At 36.2% G+C, this 23,066-nt stretch overlaps 1 protein-coding gene across 18 annotated transcripts in view; it reads right to left on the reverse strand.

The window, feature by feature from the left end:
• Positions 1-10,512: 10,512 nt before the first annotated feature.
• The window catches only part of LOC121492782 (collagen alpha-2(I) chain-like), a 105,247-nt gene continuing 92,693 nt past the window's right edge, over positions 10,513-23,066 (reverse strand). For 12 of the 18 annotated variants that reach the window (XR_005988280.1, XR_005988286.1, XR_005988283.1 and 9 more), the window contains 2 exons: positions 18,747-18,813; positions 11,869-16,157 (listed from right to left, as the gene is read on the reverse strand). The gene's annotated coding sequence lies outside the window, so the exon portion shown is untranslated. Of the gene's footprint in view, positions 11,347-11,868; positions 16,158-18,746; positions 18,814-23,066 lie in introns of those variants that run through there. The other 6 variants (XR_005988292.1, XR_005988288.1, XR_005988285.1 and 3 more) reach the window with 2 other exon arrangements.

Consider the following 23,066-nt stretch of genomic DNA (forward strand, 5'->3'; position numbering starts at 1 on the left):
CAAAACAAAACAAAAAAACCCAAACAAACAAAAAACAAAAACAAGAACAAAAAAACCAAAAAGCAAAAACAAAAACAAAACCCACCAGTCAATGTTTTAAAAATAATACTTGTGTGATTTTAACTTGATTGAGTAAATTAAATGAAATCATATTAGCCTTTGTTTTTTGTCACTCTTCTTCCTTCCTTTTCTTGAGTTCTTTTCTAACAGACCAATAGCCCAAAGATTTTTGCTCACATTCAGCTCAGCTTACCCAGCATGATCTCAGCATGGTTTTTGTGCTTTGTAATTCTATACAATTTTTATCATACTCTTAAAACTTTCAGAAAATTTATATGTACTAACATGGAAAGGTGTTGAATAAATTAATGAAAACAAGTAAGAACAGAATGTGTTGTAAAACAATATAAAGAGCAGTGTGGGGGATCCCTGGGTGGCGCAGCGGTTTGGCGCCGGCCTTTGGCCCAGGGCGCGATCCTGGAGACCCCGGATCGAATCCCACATCAGGCTCCCGGTGCATGGAGCCTGCCTTCTCCCTCTGCCTGTATCTCTGCCCCTCTCTCTCTCTCTCTCTGTGACTATCATAAATAAATAAAAAATTAAAAAAAAAAAAAAAAAAGAGCAGTGTGTGTGTGTGTGTCTGTGTGTTTGTACTTAAATTAACAAAGGTGTGGGAGCAGATATAGAGGAGAGGGGGTTCAAAGGGAAGAATAATATCATTCTCTAGAAAACATACCTTTTTCTTCATATATATACTTTTATGGTGTTTGAATTTTTTTAAGGTATATATCTTTTATAATTAAAGGAACAAAAAAATTACAAACTGTAGAAGGTGGTAGAAGTCTGGTGGTAGAAGGCCTCTAAAATGGGGAGCTAGAATCAGTCAGTGCCTCTCCATGTGCCCAATGGGGACAATCCTGAGCAGCAGACGCAGAGCTCCCATGCTGCGTGGCTAGCATGCTTCTTTTTATCAGAGAAAACTAACAAAAATAACACAGATTTATAAAAATAGCTCCAAAAGGTATCCAACTCCTCACTCTATGAATCCAGAATAGCCCCAGGTCTTTGATGGGGAATGGACCAAGCTGAGCTGAACAGAGCATGAAGAAGTAAATCTCCACGGGACTACCCATATCTCAACTCTCCCAAAACTTGAGGCTCAGAGTCCCAAAACTTGATTGAAATTGAGCTGCTGGGAAATATAATCATGTAAGAACAATTAAGAATTTTGTTTTCAAGATAAGAATTTAGTACAAAGCTTAGCCTTGGGTGAAATTATAGAATGAAACTAAAACAAGGAACTCTTTTCTCCACTGGGTTCTCATCCCTTTAATCTCTGGGACTCACACCCTCTCCTTTGCCTTCCCTTTCTTCATATAATCTAATCCCAGGATCTCCCATTCCCATTAAAATATAAAAGATTAAGAATTAAAAAGTGATAAGTGGCTATTTGTTCTTTCTTTCTTTCTTTCTTTCTTTCTTTCTTTCTTTCTTTCTTTCTTTTTTTTGCCAATGTTATCACTGGCTTTTCTACTTCACAAAACAATTTTTAACTCAAGAATTTAAATGAGTCTACTGAAAGTAAGAAAACAAAATACTAACTGTTGTCTCTTCAGTGTCTGCACTAGTAGAATCCGCTTGACCAACTTCACTTCTAGTCTTTTTCCAGAAACTCATTCATACCACATTTTTGCTGAACAAGAAGTACTCTCACTGTTAACTACACATTCATCTAGGACTCTTGATAAAGCAGTGAAACCCTGTTTGAGAGTTGCATGATCTCCAAGCAACATGAAGAGACTACTCCCACCAAGCTCTCTGGCAGCAAGGCATTGAGGAAGAAAAAAATAAGTAAGAATCAGAAGACTTGACTTCTCATTCTAACTGAATCGTGTGAACAGTTTTGTAGCTGGAATTCCTTATCTCTTCCAGGTATCTCTGGGGTTGTTATGAGAATTCACTGAGAGAATACAAATTAAAGCATTTTATAAACTACAAAGCTAAGGAATACTAAAATTCCAAACTAGATTGAGATGTCATTTTCAGCAGTTTGCAACATCATGACACTATTTGTCTCTCTGAGGCACACAACATCAAATGAGCCAGGAAGCTCATCTTCTCCAGATAGAAAATTGCTTCTCTGTAGGGCCAAAACATGGTCCAGAGAGCTTGCTTGCTTGCTTGCTTTCTTTCTTTCTTTTTTTTTTTTTAACTTGGATGGGGTTTGTCACCTTATCAAAGAAACTTTAATGTTTTCTAGTTCTATTTCTTGTTTTGATGCCTTTGTTTGGTATTTTTCAGAAGGAGGAAAATTATTCTTGGCACACAAAAATGAAAAACCAAGCTTTGATACCTGTGACTTTACACTCAAATATGATCCACTCTTATATGAAAGTCTTAATGGGGATAAATGTACTTGGGATAAAGTATGATTTACACAAAAATGAAATAAAAGTAGGATAGATATTGCAGGGAAAGATAATGGTTAGAATATATGGAAAACTTGCTATCTAAAAATAACATATCCTAGTAGCCTAAGAACTGTAGAGTAGTTTTCAACTTGTATTTATGATAGAAGAAATATTCTCCAGACATAAAATCTGATGCCACTGAGAGAATTATGGGTTCACTGATGTCCAAGGTCTTTTAAGTTGCATGCACAGTCTCTAGAAATGCTTTGTCTGGAGGAAGACATAGACAACCACTGGACAATTGATGGCCCTTGGGTGTGTTCTAGGATCTCCATAGCTTTGTAATTCAAGCTACTCAAACCATGATGGCTCTTTTTCATAACAGAAAAATATATTTTCCACTGAAGTTTGGTAACTCAGTTAGATATAAGAAAAACTCATGTTAAAAGAAGCCTAGGGGATCCCTGGGTGGCTCAGCAGTTTCGCGCCTGCCTTTGGCCCAGGGCGCGATCCTGGAGTCCCGGGATCGAGTCCCGCGTCGGGCTCCCGGCATGGAGCCTGCTTCTCCCTCTGCCTGTGTCTCTGCCTCTCTCTCTCTCTCTCTCTCTGTGTCTATCATAAATAAATAAAAATAAATCTTTAAAAAAAAGAAGCCTAAATATTTATTCACACAAAAGCACCATGAGTTTTTAAGCTTATTATATGTAGGAATAAGTAGATACTTTATTCCAGAGCCCCATAACTATTGCTTAGGTTTCTCTCTTCTAAAGAAGAAAGACTTGCTATAATGGTGTTAATTCCAGGAAAATAGAGAGTTTAGATGGATTCATTCTCCATCATTGATTCTCTATCATTTGTGAATTTGAGGAGAGGAGAAAAGGACAGTAGAGGGGGATATTCTATAATGATATAAATTTGATAAAATGAGTTGCACATACTGAATTAAGTTCTTATTTCATTTGACACTTCTCAATTAGTTTTATTATTAAAAATGGAATCTAATCTCCAAACTGTGATTTCTAAACTGTTTTAACTTTTGAAGATAACTTGAGGGTTTATTATGTATTTGAGCTCTCACCCTATGACCGTTGCTTTTTAATTGCAGTTTTCATTATTTTAAATGTTATGGGAAAATGTTGCTGAGATCATCTTAATTTTCTTAAATGAGCTTGAATTCATTTTTGTGAAAAATAAATTAATCACTGTGCACATAGAAAAGACTTGAATGCATAAATTTATCAACACTGATCATCTCTAGATGGCGGAAATATGAAATTTTTTCTTTATGATTTTTTTATATTTTCGAAATCTTCTGCAAAATCATTTCACAATTAAATGTTTAATATTAATTTTAAAACAGTAACAACAAAATGAAAAGTTAGAGAGTTAAGAAGAATGAGGATATGCACAACTTTTCATTGAAAAGCCAATGTTAAGATGGGGTGAAATTTTCCCATTGTGGGTTTTATGTCTGTGGGATTTCCTTTAATTTGAGGATATAATTCTTCTTTTCCTTATTGATAAGGTTAATTACAGACTCACACTGAGAATAAAAACTGAGGGACACCCGGGTCTGCTCAGCAGTTGAGCGTCTACCTTTGGCTCTGGGCATGATCCTAGAGTCCTGGGATCGAGTCCCACACCAGGCTTCCTGCCTGGAGACTACTTCTCCCTCTGCCTATGTCTCTGTCTCGCTCTGTGTGTGTGTGTGTTTTTCATGAATAAATAAATAAAATCTTTTTAAAAAGAATAAAAACTGAGTCAGCAAACTCAACATGTAGCAGGGAAAAATCTCCGTCAGAATTTTTATGCTCCATAAAACTTTCCAACAGCAATTGCTCCCTCCTACAAACAAAGGAAAAATATAGACTAAAACCTTAAAATCTAAATGATTAAGATATAATAAATTGCCAAAAAAATTCTAAGCGGTAACCACTTTGCAATATTATATATTTAGATAAAATATTTCATAGGAATACATAGGGCACTTGTGATGAGCACTGGGTGTTATGTGGAAGTGATGAATCACTAAATTCCTAAAAAATAATAATGAAATAAAATATTACATAGAAATAATAATTACTTTAGAGAATTTTAATCTAAAATGTTATCAAATATCTAAAAACTAAAACACCTAAATAAAACTAACAATTTAAAATTAAAAAATCTAAAGCATTTCATCTAAAATATATAAAATTAGAATAAGTAACTTCTCCAACTTGTTTCTTCCTACTTAATCCACTGAAAGTTAATATAAAAAGGACTTTACCAATAGTATGTTCAAGTTTTTAATATTTATAATGCAAAATTATTTCTATTAGGTGTCTGCCTACTTTGTTCTACATCATTTTGTGATTCTAGAATTTAAATTTTCAAAGAAGATAGAAAAATCTTGGAATAAATTTGGAGCCAAAATAAATTTGTCATACCAGAGAGCTCAGACAGAAAGTGAAGCTAATAAAACTTAATGTCTTTTCTGCTCTTTTATTTTAAAAGAGATTTATAATATCCATTGACCAACTCTGGAGAATAAGACTAGCAAAATGGCTGGGATTAGAAAAGGAAGAGGTATGCCATAGTACCACTGTCTGCATCCACTGCCCTTGGATCTGTTGTAGAAATAGAACCAAAGAACAGGGTTGGGCACCATCACAGACTAGATCATATTAAAACCATTTCTAACGTAGGTTCAGAGATGCCTGGGTTTTAAGATAATTAGAGAACATTTATATGACTGTCATGTTTTACTCAGATAAATCCCTGCTGAAACTTTAGAACTCAGTATTTATGACTACAGCTCCAATGTCATCAACAAAATATCTGTAATTTGCTCTCTCAAATCTACAGTTACTACAGCAACATAATTACTCTGAAGCAATCTGGTGTATGGGACAGGTCTGGTGGAGGCCTACTATGAAGATAAGAGCATTTTCACTGCATCATCCAGATTCATATGTAGTTGGCCAAATGCCATCTTTTTCTTACAGATGTTATTTTGGTCATATAATATGTCTTTGAATTGCCAACTGGCATTTCAATTCTAACAAGTCAACATTTGGAAAATTAATTCATTGCCTTCACCAGAACTCTTCACATATAGTTTACATTCTTAAATATTAGGAGTCCCTTTAAATCAAAGATAGGCCAAATACAGAAAGGCAAATTGGTTTTTAAATGTTGCCTCATTTCAAACAAAGACCAACATAAAATCATAAGCAGCATATATTTCAAATTTTTAATCTTCTTTTAATATAAATATTGATAAGGATGGTAAAAAGCACTACTTGCTAACAAATTGATGTATGTTTGAGAAAAAAACAAAATGAGACAATGTCCGGCAGCCCCGGTGGCTCAGCAGTTTAGCGCCGCCTTTAATTGATCCTGGAAACCCAGAATCGAGTCCCACGTCGGGCTCCCTGCATGGAGCCTGCTTGTCCCTCTGCCTGTGTCTCTGCCTCTCTCTCTCTCTCTTTCTCTCTCTCTCTCTCTCTCTCTCTCTCTCTCGTCTTTCATGAATAAATAAATAAAATCTTAAAAAAAAAAAAAAAGAAAGAAAGAAAGAGAGAGAGAGAGACAGTGTCTTGTCACTGGGCTTCTTGCCAAGAAGCCAGGTCAAAGTACAAAGAAGCTGCAGTGTTTGACCAGCCGGTTAAGTGGGTTATGACGAATCCAAGTGTGCTTGTTCATGGTACTTTTCTACCTGCAATTCTTTTAGAACTGTTAGAATGGGTTCTCCTTTGTTTCATTTTGGTTTTTTTATTTTGTTTTTTGATTTTGGTTTTTTTTTTTTTCCACTTCTTTTCTTGGCCTGGATTCTTCTACCAACTATTATCTAAAACATATGACAAAAATAATAATATGGAGTTCCTAAACATTTGAAAAGACAAAAGAGGGACTTTTTGCTTTGGTTGGTTTGGGACCACTTGATCCTGTCATTTATAGAACATGGTTGATCATTGATAAACATTGATTTTGTTTATTTATTTGACAGAGAAAGAGAGCACAAGCAAGGGGAGCGTCAGAGGGAGAGAAAGAAGCAGGCTCCCTGCTCAGTGGGCTCCCTGCTCAGCCCCAACTTGGGGCTTAATCCCAGGACTCTACGATCATGACCTGAGCCAAAAGCAGATGTTTGACTGAGCCACCCAGGCATCCCAACAATGATTTTAATAAAGTGGATTTATTTGGTAAATATTCACTAATCTATATCCTAAATATTTCTTTTAAAAAAGGTTAAACTGTTCTTTTCAACTTTGCACTTATTACATTACAAAGTTCACAGGACTAATTGACATGTCAAGGCACTATTAGTTAACCTCTGGACTACTATGTGAACATATTTACTACTTAATCCAAACCTTTGTGGTATATAGAAAAAGAAGATCTTTAGCCAGGAGATGCCTTTTTCAAATATTGTGAGAATTAGAGTAGGTCATATATGTAGAGTATCTAGCTTAAAGGCATAAAGATGTGTGTGTGTGCGTGTGCATGTGTGTGTGTGTGTGTGTGTGTGTGTGTGTGTGGCGCTGTACTGTACTGTCATATCCACCCCGGTTCCCTAAAATAATACTAATTGCGATTATGACATTGATCTGAATTTCAAATCAGGAACATTTGTTTCTTTAACCCCCAAAAGAGAAAATTATTTTCCTACATCAAATCTATAGCCCACCCTTACCTGAATTCTTAAACAACTTTCCCCTCTGGTAGAGCAAATGAACATTCTAGGCTTTTTTTCAGGACCAGCCCTACACTGGAACAATGGATCATATCTTCTTTTCCTTACTCAGGTTCTTTGTCCCCACGTTATACCTTCTCTCTCCTACCACATCATTGGTTTTTCTCTCTGTACTAGATCATACCCAAGCAAAAAGCATTCTCTTATTCCTTAAGAGTTCCTTGCACCCTATAAATCTCTCAAGCTATCACACTCTTTGTTATAAGTTGAATTGTTTTCCTCAAAAGAAGACAGAGTGAAGTCCTAACCCTCAGTAATTCAAAACATGACCTTGTTTGGAAATCAGGTCATTGCAGATGGAATTAGTTAGGAGGAGGTCACATGGGAGTAGGGTGGGTCCTGATCCAATATGACTGGTGTCTTGAAGAAAATGGGCATGTGAAAACAGAGACACACAGGGAAACACCACGTGATGATGAAGACAGAGATTGGAGTTGTGCAGCTGCAAGCTGAGGAATGCCAGATTGCTAATAAACCACCAGCAGCTAGGAAGAAGCAAGGAGAATTTCCCCTAGAGGTTTCAGAGGGAGTAGGGCCATGTGAACAATCTGATTTCAGAGTTCTAGCCTCCAGAATCGCGTGAGACAACAAATTTCTGTTGTTCTAAGCCACTCACTTTGTGGAACAGCAGCCCTGGAAAACTAATAGATCATTTCCATTCTGTATTAGATCATTCCCATGAGCAGAAAACATTATCTTTTATCACTTACAAATTCCCTTGGCCCTAAATCTTCCTTAAGCTAGCACCCTATTCCTGCACTTCCTTTTTTATAGGAAATGTCTTTTTAGAGTCATTTCTAAGTGTTGCCATTACTTACCCTCCTCCTGTCCTCTAGTGTACTCATTCTGGTCAATACCCTCACCCCTCTCACCAGTCTTCAAATACCATTTTTGTCAAGATAACTTTTTTTCAAAACAAATAATAGTATATGTTTATTTCTTAATTTAGCTATTGTCTATCTCTCTCACTAGAATCTAAGCTCCAAAATGACAGGGAATTGATGTGTCTTCACTTAGCACCCTCCAAGTCCTGGCACTCAGTAGGTCCTTAGTGATATTTTGTTGAATGATGCAATGCATTTACTTTTAGGGTATTAATTACATGTGATACATAAAGCTTCTATTGGGATTTAAGTACTCAATCATGAATGATAGAAATTTCATATGGAATTTGTTGCAGTTTTCAGGAATTTGAAGACGATAAAAAGTGATTTATGCTTTGCAATCATACATTATCACTAATATCACACCCTAAGGTAAACTATGACATCATTATTTTATATTATACATTCAAAAGCTATTAACAGTTATTAATCTTCGCATTCATCCTATGTATTGGGGAAAGGCAATTTTTTTTAACTTTTATCTTACAGATTTGGAAACTAAGTGACTTATGAATTAATGGGCCTTCTTGTGACATCTAAGTAGGTAAATGAGAAAATGCAAACTGATCAAATCAGTTTAATTTCCACTAAAATCACCCATCATCAACCCTACCTTATAATTTCATTGACATTTAAGATTATTATCTTGATTATACTAAATGAGAAAAAACAACTTCCTCCTGCATATTATGACAATTTATAAATGAGGAGTATGAAATCAGATATATTATGCAAACAAATGCAATAAATGAAGATTCCTTGCTCTGGTCAGTGCTCTGAGGAGCAGCAGAAACTTAGCGTAACGATCTGGTAAAAAGAGAAAATTAAGGAGCACTGCTAAACGTATTCATAAAGTGTACTATCTACAATGTGAACAAGACTATGCTCACATTAGTCTATGATGTGACAGTTCACAGTCATCTGTGGCTAATCATCTATAGCCACATAAACCTGTCTTCCCATTTTCTCATTGCCCTGCATATCAGTAACAGCAAGATAAGAGAGCAAATTCAAGATATTGAATCTTTGCTAATGAAGATATCAGAGGTACATTATTACACTTCCTATGGAGGCCTCTATAGAAAAAGAGCACTATTAATTTTATTTCAAGCTATTTTTTGGAATTAGGAGTAATATAACAATAGTATTTTAATCACTTATGTGTGTGTATATATATATATATATATATATATATATTAACAATATTGGCTGACCAATACTTCTATGAATACTGTGTTTCATATTTCCACTAGCCTCATCTTTTTAAAAATTATGTTAACTCACTAATTTCATGAAGAAAATTCCAGCAATTTTAAGGAAAAGTGATATTGGATTTAACAATACAATAAGTATTGATAAAAATACATTTGCATTCCATTTTATGAAATCTTACTTCTTTTTGTTAAAGCAATTTGCATTGCTTTTTTTGTTGTCAAGATTTTTTTTATTTATTCACAAGAGACACGGAGAAAGAGAGGCAGAGACATAGGCAGAGGGAGAAGCAGGCTCCCTGCAGGAATCCCAATGTGGGACTTGATACTGGACTCCAGGATCATGCCTTAAGCTGAAGGCAGATGCTCAACTACTGAGCTACCCAGGCATCCCTGAAATATTATGTCAACCCTTGGTTTAATTCAACTATCTTCCCTCTCCCTCAAAACTCTGCCTCTTAATCACCCTTCCTTACTCTTCAGTCAGATTTCCCATCATTTCCTCCTTCCATCCTATACAAATGGAAGAGGCATCTCTACATTTATCTGAAGACAGTTCCGTACCTGAACTACAAACCCTCATCCCTTCCTTACACCTGAGGCACTGCTCACCAATGGTCTCCTCTCTCTCCCATACCTTCAGCCTTTTCCTGGTCCTCAGTTTCTTCCCAGCAGCACTCAAACCCATCCACATACTCCATGCCATGCTGGAGCCAACACTCTTCTTCTCCCTGCCAAAGTCTTCTTTTCAATTACCAATCCTCAGGCTCACCTATCTCATTGTATCCCTCCTTTGCTAGGCCTCTTAGCAGCATTTGGCATCGGCTGACCACTCTCTCCTTGAAACAACCCTCCTTGTCTTTCATGAAGCCACACTCACCTTATTTTTCTTCTACTTTTGTACACTCCTTATCAGTCTGTTTTGTTAATGTTATATGTGGGTCCTGCTAGCAGTTCGTGCTACTCCCATTAAATGGTGGTATCCCTCTAAAGCCTCTTCTGGGGCCCCTGGCTGGCTCAGTTGGAAGAGCATGCAACTCTTTTTTTTTTTTTTTTAAGATTTTATTTACTTATTCATAGAGATGCAGAGAGAGAGAGAGAGAGAGAGAGGCAGAGACACAGGCAGAGGGAGAAGCAGGCACCATGCAGAGACTGACATGGGACTTGATCCAGGGTCTCCAGGATCACACCCTGGGCTGCAGGCAGCACTAAACCTCTGCGCCACCGGGGCTGCCCAAGCATGCAACTCTTGATCTCAGGGTCGTGAATTTGAGTCCCATGTTGGATTTGGAGATTACTTAAATAAATAAAAAACATTAAAAAGAAAAGTCTTAAATAATAATAATAGTTAAAAATAAATGAACTCTGTTCTAGCTCCTCTTTTCTTGAATAAGCTTGTCTATTCCCTTTGTGTCAGTTACTACCTGTTAAACTGAATTGTGTCCCCTCAAAATTCAGATGTTGAAATCTTAATGCCCAATACCTCAGAATGTGACTACAAATGGTCTTTAAAAAGGTAAAGGCATTAAAATGATATCATATGAGTGGGCTTCATCCAATATAACAGATGTCCTTATAAGTAGAGGAGATTTGGGCACAGGTAGACACAGACAAAAGATGAAGATAAGGGAGATAACCAAGGAGAAAATCTTCACAAGAAATCATCCCTGCAAACACATTGGTCCTGGACTTCCAACTTCCAGAACTGTGAGAAAGTACATTTCTGTTGTTTTAGGCACTCAGTCTGTAGAATTTGCCTGGCAACCCCAGCAAATTCATGCATGACCTGTGATTAGGCTGTGGCCCTTAAACTCATTACTGTGGTGTCAATCTCTAATCACCAGGTCATATCCCACTCTTGCTCGATCTCACTGCATGGGTGTCTCAAAACTATTTTGAGAATTCACCATAAGTTAGGGCATCTGGTTGCCCAAGCCAGGAGCATGGTCACCGTGGTGGATGCTACTTGTGCCCCATGTCAAACTCCTTCACCCACCTCAAACACCAGTTTCACCTCAAGTAGTTCTCTCCAATTTTGTGTGTTGGAGTCTTCTCCAAAATTCTAAGAACTTGCTCAGCAGTTCTCAAGTGCAGAGGAGTTATCCCTGGAGGCAACAACAAACCAAAGAGAGGAAAGTCCAGAAATAAAGGTTATCTCCAGTGATCCAGAGGGATGCTTCCGAGGAGCTTTCAACATGGTTTAGAAATGACAAATACCCACCATTTGCTTCAACGTGGATGGAACTGGAGGGTATTATGCTGAGTGAAGTAAGTCAATTGGAGAAGGACAAACATTATATGGTCTCATTCATTTGAGGAATATAAATAATAGTGTAAGGGAATAGAAGGGAAGGGAGAAGAAATGGGTAGGAAATATGAGAAAGGGAGACAGAACATAAAGACTCCTAACTCTGGGAAACGAACTATGGGTGGTGGAAGGGGAGGAGGGCGGGGGGGTGGGGGTGAATGGGTGATGGGCACTGAGGGGGGGCACTTGACGGGATGAGCACTGGGTGTTTTTCTGTATGTTGGCAAATTGAACACCAATAAAAAATAAATTTATAAAAAAAAAAAAAAACAAACAAAAAACAAAAAAAAAAAAATAAATAAATAAATTTATAAAAAAAATAAAAATAAAAAATAAAAAGGTAAGAAAAAAAAGAAAGAAAGAAAGAAAGAAAACAGATCCCCCTCAAAGCTTGTGCTCCAGTTTTTGCAGCAATAAACAGCTCAGTAAATGTATACATTTTTGGTTTTCCTCCTTCCTAAATTGGCTTTTCTCTTTTTCTGACTCACTCTCTCCATTCCTCCACTCTTACTTCCTGGGATCACCTCTAAAATAAGCCTTCTGAACCCCAGTCTTTATCTCAAACTTGTTTTGAGAGGAAACCCACATGAAGATAGTCAACAACATTCTCATAGCTTTCTCCTTTAATCATTTTATCTGGCCATCTATTACTAAATTCTGGTGATCCTACCATGGATTTCAAATTAGTTTACTCTCTCTAAGTCCACAGCCTTTATCCTGGGTTCAGGCTGCCATCAACTCTTAATTGGATTATACTAGAATCTTCTCACTAATTTTCCTTGCCTTGTGAATTGCTCCTCACCAAATTGTTCTACTGAGGGAAGTCAGTGTGTGCTTTCTAAGTAGACTATCTGATCCTACTTACTCACTCATAAAAACTTTCAAATATTCCCAATTGTCTTTAGCATGATGTCCTTTACGTGATTTACAAGGTCTCTTTGTTTCCCCCCCCCCCCAGTTTCATCTTTCATTTCTCACTTGGTAGACTAAATCTATTAAGTTATTTTTAGGTCTCTGATCAGCCATGCAATATCTTGCTTCAGGGCCTTTGCACATGCTGCTCCCTGCTCTTGAAATGCTTTTTTTCCACTCTCCATCACCACTGCCACTCAGCTTTTCCATTCCTAGCTTAGTTGGCACTTACTGCCAAAAACCTCTACTGTTGATTTATTAGGTACCTCTTCTATTTGCTCTCAAGACATATTATGCTATATCTTAATTGCCTGTTTATTTATGTCCAATATTTGATTATAATTTTTGAAGGTTTCTATTTCCCATTATTTCTCAAGTACTTCACAGATATTCAATAAATATTGGTTAAAAATATGAATTGAGAAATGAAAGGAAAAGTGTTGAATAATGTTACTAAACATTTTTACAACAACAGAGAACCTGGCAAACAAGTGATCATATCATATAGAAAGGCTGAAGCAAAACAGAAGGAAGATTAATAAATAGAAACTCTATAAAAATCTAGGACAAAAATGCTATCTTCAGAAATTTTTGATACCATTACTGCTGTAACCATGGATACATGCCTACTCAGACTTTTTAAATCTATTACTTAGAAAGCAATTTTAAAAGCTTGTAATACAAAGTCAGCATTTTCAATGGAAAATTAAGCCAATACCACAATTTAATGAATTTTGAAATGACTTTTAATGAGATGGTTTTAATTTATGATCTCACTCGATGGAACACTAAGGTGCTAAACAGGACTGCCCTTTCAGTAAGACTGAGAATTAAGTAAAACTTGTTTTAGGCCTTGACTCCATGCTTTCTCACTCTGACAATGCATTCTCCTCTCACTACTTCTACCTCAGGTCTGTGCTCTAAAGTCAGAAGCCTCCTATGTCTGCCCACCCCCCTCCCTGCCCCTTGGTGAATCTAAGAGTCTTACCAGATATCCTGGTAAATGGCCCTTCCCAGCTATCCACCATCTAAATAATGTATAGTCATTACCATTCCCTTCCTCTCCACTTTGTTAGATACAAACAAATGACAGCACTTGAGTGCATGAGTGGGAATTTGAGGTGAGCTATGGTGAGGAGGTTGGTTTTCTGGGCATTCTATAGGAAATTTGTGGAACCTTACCAATCACTCTGGGTAAATGATTCCCAACCCATAAAGACTTGAGAAGCATTTTCTAGCTGAGACCCTATCATCAGGGTATCACTGCTGCCATATAGGAGTTGTTTTCATAATAATCCAAACAGTGTTGCTCATCCTTTTGGCAACACAGTGCCATTGTTTTCAAGAGAAGAGGCAAGGCAGGCACCAAACTACCCCTTCACTGAAATACCCTAAATTGTAGACATATTGTCATCACTAAGTTTATGAGAGAGCCACAAGTACTCAGTTCCTTAAAAATGCTATGTTTGAGACTGCACAGTTATTTCAATTCCCAATTTAGCAGGCAATAACTTTTACTATAAGTTCTTGGGTGACTCTAAAGAGTTGGCTAATGAAATCACACAAATTTCCAAAATACAATTCTTTCATTTATGCAACAAATGTTGTCGGAGTTCCTGTTACGTGTCTGCCAGGCACTCTTCCATATACTAAAGGATCTTTGATGAACAAAACAACAAAACAGACTAAAATCCTTGCTTTCTTAGAGTTCATATTTTAGTAGGAGTAGAATGAAATAACACATAGTTCGTTTTAAAAAAACACTTATCATATGATGAGTCACTGTGTAGTTTTAAATATCATCTCCCGAAGAATAAGATGTAAAGCTTTGAAAATATGTACACATAATGTTCCCATGTTAAGTGGGAAAAAGACTAGGATACAAAACTATTTATATACAATATATGTACAGTGAAATATATGTATATGATATAGTTCTCTCTATATATATGATTCCTAAGTTTGTAAAAAAAAATTAATTGAGGCATATGTAAACATACAGATAGCTTCCACATATAGCTAGATACAGATTTAGGGGAAAAAAACAGTACATATACACAACCAAGACTTACTAGTGCTATCTTTGGAGTGAGATGACCAATACCTTTTTTTACATTTATTTTCTTTTTTATATTTCTTGTACTTTTTGAAATTTCGTGATGAATACCCTTTTATTAGTAGCAAATGGATACTACATTACGTATTTTTAAGGGAAAACTGAGTGAATGGAAGAGGACTTATGCAAACTCTCCGTACTTTTACTCATCTTCTGTACACTTAAAACTACTCTAAAGTAAATCAATTAAATTTTCTAAAGAAATAGCTAAGGTGAACTCTATCTCTTTTAACTTCCAGTATACAAAACACTGTACGAAACAGTGGCTCCCAGATCTTGGAACTTCAGAGACTGGTAAAATTTCCCAGAGATAGGTTTTTACACTTTCCTTTGCCAAGTAAGTACATTAAATACATACACATGTGAACACACACACATACACATATATCCACATTCACTCTACATAATATACCTTTAGAAGGAAGTATATTTTATCACCTAAATGTAAAAGCATAATCTTAAAGTGAGAAAAATTCTATTAAATGCAATAAGCTTGGTCTCACGAACAACCCACGCAATTTTGTGACTTTTCTCATTTCACCATGCCTTTGTGAATAACTGTACCAGGTGGGTTAGGAATCACTGGTATACAGCCCAATGTTTTATCCAACTACAAGTCAGAAAAGGAGAGGGATGTGCTACAAAAATCAGGACTCTTCAGCCTAGTGTTTCAGAGGATGGAGAGGCAATCCCTTGAAGTCATTCTTGAGCAATTGGCTGGTTGCATGTTCCATGCTACTCTTAGTTATTTATCACGGTTGTGAAATCATATCAAATGTGCAAATGCTATCGTCCTGTAGACAGCGAATTAGTCTTCCAAGGTGGTCATTTGATTTGTTTATGATCTTGAAGTTCTCACACCTCTTCTTGTGAAACAGAACTAGGAGTGAATGTTCACAGACCAGATGCCCCGGTAAAACCTTTAGAGTATGGTTCACTGCAGAATCAATGAAGTGATGAAGGAGTACTGCCAGAGGAAACAGGTGTTGTTACTCACTAAAGATCTCAAACAGGTACTCTCTGCTTCTCAACGAGAGAGACTCAGAACTTCCAGATCCAGTGCTGTGGTCCACTGGTTCTTCTGCAGACTCTCATTTCTGCCCCAGGCTGGCAGCATCACAAGTGTGGCTTAGATAGGATTTACTTCTATCTCTGTGAGGGAGTAGAGAATGAGGGGCACTTGTGTTGAGGAGCAGGAGTCACAGCCATCTGTTAGTTGTATGTTATTTTACACAATTATTAGAAATGACAAGTTTTTTCAGGGCACAACATTCAGGGGGATTCTTGATCCCCACCACCCAACTAAATTCTCTTGCTACCAGTCTAGAGCATGTGGGGACTCTGTACATAATACAAGGATTTAATGGCAAAGTCACTAGGTGGGATGGGATGGTCACACCCACCCTTCCCTTCCTCTTCAATCTCAGGCAGGTAAGAACAAGCCCACATTCTTCCTTTTACACTCTCACCAGAGACTAGAAATAAAGACTTTGAACTCTGTGTTGGGCTTCTCAGGCACTTGAGTGTTGTTATTCTGGGATGAAAGCAATGTGGCCATATCCTTTTATCTGACTCCTTCTCTGTAAGTTGATAAAGAGAAAACAGATGAACTCATCTGGTTATTCCAGTTCCACGGAAATTACTCTCAAATTAAAGAGAAACTTTTAGGTAGAAATCTTGAAGGTTGAATTGCAACTTAATATATAATGCCTCTATTTATTAAATAAAAGAAAATTGATCTTTCTTCCGCAGGCATTGGTCCTTCCAGAGAAAGTAGTCTCACACAACTGATAACAGACTGTGATAAAATTTAATGCATCTATTGTGATCCATTTAAATTATATGACTTCACTCACTGGTTACCTTTTGTAATAAATTAACACCTGTTTTGAGGGTTAAACTGCCAAATTCTACATACTGACAAAGTGGCCTGGTACAAATAAGTGCATTGTTAATAAGTAACCCCTCAGCCCAGACAAAATCATGGAAGTGCAGAACATCCCCAACACAGCAAAATTCAAGCTTGGTAGCAGACTCCTTCTCTATGCACACAAATTTAGACATGTTCTCTAAGCCTATTTTCCAATATGATTTTTTTCCATCTGTAGAATCACTAGGAGATTACCAGCAGCCTGACTCTTGTGTCCTCCTGACAAAACTATTGATGATCTCTGAACCAATTTTCTTAATTCTCCAACTGTTGATTTGTTTGGACAGATTACTCTGGTGGGGCTGAGTCTGGGTAACAAAAGATAGAGGACCCAGATTAGGCAACTTGTGTAAACCTGAGGACCAGAGTAACTGTTATTATGGCCCATTAACACATCTTGCTTAAAAGAGGTAAACTCTCGGGCGCCTGGGTGGCTCTGTCAGACATTAAGAGGCTCCCTTCAGCTCAGGTCATGATCTCAGGGTCCTGGGATAGAGCCCCAAGTTGGGCTCCCTGCTCAGCAGGAAGTCTGCTTCTTCCTCTGCCATTCTATCTCCCTCTGTCCCTCCCCCTGCAGAGCCAGGTTCCCAGGCGCTCGCGCTCTCTCTCTCTCTCTCTCTCTCTCTCTCTCTCTCTCTCTCTCTCTCTCTCTCTCTATATATATATATATATATATATATATACAAGCTCTCTCTCTCTCTCTCTCTCTCTCTATATATATATATATATATATATATATATATATATATATATGAGGTAAACCCTATATTTTCCCTCCTTTCCTCTTCTGGTAATTCTAGACCATTCCCCTTCCTGTCTTCCATCTTCCAGCTGTGCTGGTTAATCCTTTATCTGCATAATTAAGAAATGATATATTAGTGACTTGTTTGCCAATCCTGGTTTAACTTTCTTCCCAAATTCTTTCTTCCTCATTCAGAGAATGAACCACTAAGGTCTTGTCTTAGCAAGAAATAATACTTTTATTTTGGACATATAGCAGTCAATTCTAGGTAAAATGGTTAAGGTAACATTTATCTCAGCACCTCTCTCACCTTTGGTCCCTTTCAGGTACACATTTCAGTCTTCCAGTTTTTCTCCACTCTTCCCTCTTACGCAACTTGCTTTCCAGAAAAATTAATAAATCATTCATTCTCGAGTACAAGATTAGCAAAAATTAGCCCCATTCCAAAGATGTTTTCTTTTTTTTTTTTTTTAATTTTTTTTCCAAAGATGTTTTCTTTAACAGAGAACCGAAAGCTCATTTCTAGTGCTAGAAGTGCAACATCAGTAAAAGGTCGTAGGGAAAGAGACCTTTGTGATATCCTTTAAGTCATACCCCTTGAGACATAGTACTCAAATTGGGGATAACAGTCCACTGAGTGGGTTAACACTGGGCTATTTTTAATGAAATAGAAATGTCCAGGCAACACTTAAAGGTTTAAGTGTTTCTTACAATTTTCCTTTCTGTTTCTGTTTTACACATACATGTATTATTCATATATATACTTATATGTGAAATATATAAATGTCTGTCTTATAATAATCATTATCAATAAGTTTGAGAGTTATTTGCCCCTTGACTCTTAAGCTGCTAAATTCTTCTGATTTTTCTTGTATAGCTTCACTAACACCCAGCCTTGCTCTCCTATTCCCACCACTATTGACATAGATTGGACTTTCATTTCAATTCTGAAATAATCACAAAGTCTACATAACTGTAGTCTTGGTTTTTCTTCTGGGTTTTTAGAGTTTCAGAAACACAGCATGACCCTATCTAAACTCATTTTTAATTCTCGAACATTTGCAGGACAAAAACCTGAATTCCTTACCCTGGCCCTCTACCATCTGCCCCTATTTCACCTTGTCAACACTTCCCACCACCACCACCACCCCAAAACTCTTATACATCCCTGCAAGCATTCTTCTCCTGTCTTGTCTCTGTGGCTGTGCTCACACTCTTCAGCCTGAAATGGCCTCCTCATCTTCATCCACATCCTCATCGTCAGTGTTCTGAATCACACCATCTTTGGAGGCACAGCTCAATCCCCTGCCCGATATCCTCCATAGATAAGTCCTGTCCTCCAACAATCCCCAGACCCTCCAAACTCTACAGTGCATTCCACTGATCACTCAGTACCTCACCTTCCTGGGAAGCCCTATATTTTATCACTTTTAACCATTCATTGGACATACTATCATTGTCCTCATATTTCAGATATTTTTTCTATTTTTATCTTACCTGTTCAAAGAAATTATAAGCCCATTAAAAGGCAGAATCTCGAGATTTTCTCCACCATCCACAGCACCTACAACAGAAGTCCTCAATAAGAATGCTTAACTGATAAATTTCTCCTATTATACACATGATGATCACTATGACCTAAGTAGTTGAAAAATTGACTATAAATTTAAAGAAATACTATTCAGTTTATTTTTTATATTTGACTTTCCATCAAATTTCATTTTCTAAGTTAAAAGGAATTAATATTTATTATTCTTAAATTATATGGGAGCGATTCATTTTAACTTCTAGCTAACTGTACTACTACTGATAATAATAATCTTATTTAGCTTGCTTTACCACTCTCTGCAGAAAGTTTTAATGAGAAAAAAGTTTAGATCATTGAAACAACAAATGTTCTAAAGTGCTCAAGGTGGAATGGGTGGCATTCTATGATAGAATTTCTTCTCACCAGAGGGTTTGAATCACAGGTTACATACATACTTAGAAAAACTAAGTGTAAAGGGAATTCAAACATTGGATAATGGTTGAACTTTGTGGACTTGTAATTCCAACCTTGAAATCCTATGATTCTAAATTCTACTTGCTCAATAAGCAAGTCTTGAACAACCAAGAACTATCATTTCCCTCCCTCCCAGTTCACCTCTAAAATATGTCCTGAAATTTATTTAGCTCACAGTAGTTCATTATAGTAACAATAATAAAATTTAGAGTGAATGACAAATTATAAAAGAACTAGCTCTTTAATCTAACATTCTATACATTATCTTCTGGATTTTTAAAAGATTATTGTACATATTATAATTTGTAATATCCTAGTCTAGATTTATTTATACTTTACATAAAATGAAGGATTACCCTTTAGAATCTTAAAGTGTGATTTTGAATAGCCTAAAAAATGATAAAGTGAACCCTCACAGGAAGGAGAGGGCTGAAAACACAGTGGAGATAAAGCTCACATCTTATATATCTCTGATTGAAACAGAAGGGTCACCACTAAGATTAGTAACAAGATGAGGGTGTCTGTTCACATCAGTTCTATTCAATATTCCATTGGAATTTCTAGCTAATGCAATTAATCATGAAAAAGAATTTAAAATGTCCAGATTGGAAAGGAAGAAGTAAAACCATTCACAAATGATACATTCTTATATATAGAAAACCCTAGGAAATACACATACACAAATATTAGAATAAATAAATGATTTCAACAAGGTTACAGGATACAAGATCAATATACAAAACTCAATTGCTTTCCTATACAGTAGCAATGAACAATCTTAAAATAAAATTAAGAAAACCATTTCTTTTTTTCTCAACTTTTATTTATTTAATTTCTATATCCAATGTGGGGCTTAAATACAAGACTCTGACAGCCAGATGCCCCTAAGAAAACCATTTCATTTAAAATAGCATCAAAATGAATAAAATGCTTAGAAATAAATTAAAAGAGATACAAGACTTGTGCACTAAAAACAACAAAAAAACATTGAAATAAATTAAAGAACTAAGTAAATGGAAAGACACCTCATTTCTACTGGTCATAAAATTTAATATTGTTAAAATGACAATACTCTCCAAAATGATCTATAGATTCATTGAAGCTCTACCAAAATCCCAGTTGGCTTTTTTTTTTTTTTAATTTACAAGCTGATCCCATAATTCACATGGAATGCAAGAAACATAGACTAGCCAAATGGTCATGAAAATGAAGAACAAGTTTGCATATTTCACTTTCCAACTTCAAACCTTACTACAAGAGCTTACTACAAGGCTACAGTAATAAAACCTGTATAAAGATAAACATAAAGATCAATGGAATAAGTTAAAAGTCCAAAAATAAACTTACACACGTGGAAATTGATTTTCTACAAAGGTACTATGACAATTCAATTAGAAATGAATAGGCTGTTCAACAAATGATATTGTAACAACTGGTTAGCCACATGCAAGGGAATGGTGTTAGACCCCTAACTCATACCAATATATAAAAATTAACTCTAAATGGATCAAAGACCAAAACGTTAAAGATAAATTATAAAACATTTAGAAAAACCTAGGTGCAAATCTTTGTGACAATGGATTAGACAATAGTTTTTTAGATTTGACAACTGAAGCACAAGTAATGACAGGAAATATAAATAAATTTGAATTTCAAAATTAAAAACATTTGTGTTTGGGGGCACCTGGGTGGCTCGGTGGTTGAGCATCTGCCTTTAGCTTGGGTCGGGATCCTGGCCAGGGTCCTGGGATCGAGTCCCACATCAGGCTTCCCTCAGGGAGCCTGCTTCTCCCTCTACCTATGTCTCTGCCTCTTTCTCTGTATCTCTCATGAATAAATAAATAAAATTTAAAAATAATAGATAATAAAAAAATTGTGTTTTAAAAATACCATCCAGAAAATAGTGGATAAGCAATATGTGATGTGTCAATACATTAGAATATTATTCAGCCATAAAGAGGAATGAATTAGTGATATCTGTCAAAACATGGATGAACCTTGAAAGTATTACACTAGGTGAAAGAAGCCAGACACCAAAGGTCATTTTTATAGGATGCTTTTTATAGGAAATGCCCAGAATACGCAAATCTATACATACAGAAAGTAGATTAGTGTTTGCCAAGGCTTAAGAAGATGGGGAAATGAGGAGTGACTGTTTACGGGTTTGGGGATTCTTTTTAGGGTGATGAAACTGTTCTGGAATTAGGTAGGGGTGTGGAGTGCACAGTCTTGTGAATATACCAAAAACTATTGGATTGTATATTTTAAAAGGGTTGATTTTACTGTATATGAATCAATTCCCAATTAAAAATAATAAAAGAGAAAAATAAACTACTTATGATATTAAGAAAATATTTAAATCAGAGATTAATTTGATGACAGGAAACCTAGTCATCAGTTATTTATAGTTCTTGATTATCTTTTGATTACTTGTAGTTATTTATGTGTCTGACGTATTTTAACAGGTGACTCTCAAACCAGGATAAAACTTTTTCTTTTGTTTTCAGTCTGTCTCAGACTTTTTAAAAATATAATAAGAATAAATTACTAGTAGAATAAAATCAACATAAATTATTCTGTTAAATTGCTATATATTTCTTAAACACTACTCTCAATCACTGTACTTATTTCACAATAGACTGGATAAGAAACAGTATGTGGAATGGCACTGGTCCATGACCCATACTTTGGGTAGCACTGCTTTAGGATATATATTCTTAGATGATGCGGGCATGTTTTATCCACCTTTGTATCTCCTCAGGTAGCACAGAGTGGGCCCAGGTAGGATAGATGGATTGCTAGTTAAATTAGATTAATCAATCTACTTATAGATAGCAGCTTCAGTGATAAATAATTCAAACAACCGATGAAAAGACTTAGATTCAAAACTCAGGCAATAGATATTGGCTAAAATCAGCTCAACAAGAATTAGTACCTACAGAGTCATGGTTCATAATGGCAGCACTAATTATTCTTCTACATTAAATGGTAGTTATTTTTTTCTCACTTCATAGGTTTATACCTTAACTTCATTAAGTAGGGTGACATCTTTAGGAGTTCAGTTACATAATCCAAACAAAGCCTAAAATAGAGACAGAACCATTTCAGCTCTAAAATGACAAAGAACTTTGCATCAAACTTGCATACAGAATTCATAGATTATTTACAGAAAGTGATTCCTAATGTTACTGAGAATAATCCTAGCTTTTTTTAAGGGGGGCAGGGGTGCAGAATTTGAAATGCTAGCAATTATGGAAGTGGCTGCTAGAAGTCTTTACAACCAAGAGAATGAGAAGTGTCTGAGAAATGGAATCTGTGACTGGGCTAGGGCACCACAGCAGATTTCAAAATACAGTTTTCCCCTGCTATCTGAAAACAGGATGTTCCTGTGAAAATGTTTGTAAGCCCAAGTGGCCTAAAATGAAGAGTATAATTCAATTTCCAAAATTTCCAAAAATTCATGTTAGTCTATTTCATTTTTATGGAAGATCTACACTATTACAGTAATGGTGTTTTTCCTAAAAATGAAAATCCTCTTTGGATTTCTTTTAGTGAAAACAGAGACTAATGTAGGTCTCTCATAAAAGCAAAACAGAGTATGGGTTGCTTGGGTGGCTCAGTCAGTTAAGCAACCAATTCTTGATTTGGGCTCAGGTCTTGATCACAGGGTTGTGAGATCAAGCCTCAAATGGGGCTCCACATTAAGCGGGGAGTCTGCTTAAGGATTACCTTCCTTCTTCTCCCTCTGCTCACTCCCCACCCCACCCCATATGCACACACTCACATCCTCTCTCAAATAAATAAATAAATTTTTT

The sequence above is a fragment of the Vulpes lagopus genome, chromosome 6, assembly GCF_018345385.1.
Source record: "Vulpes lagopus strain Blue_001 chromosome 6, ASM1834538v1, whole genome shotgun sequence".
Taxonomy (NCBI): Eukaryota; Metazoa; Chordata; class Mammalia; order Carnivora; family Canidae; genus Vulpes; species Vulpes lagopus.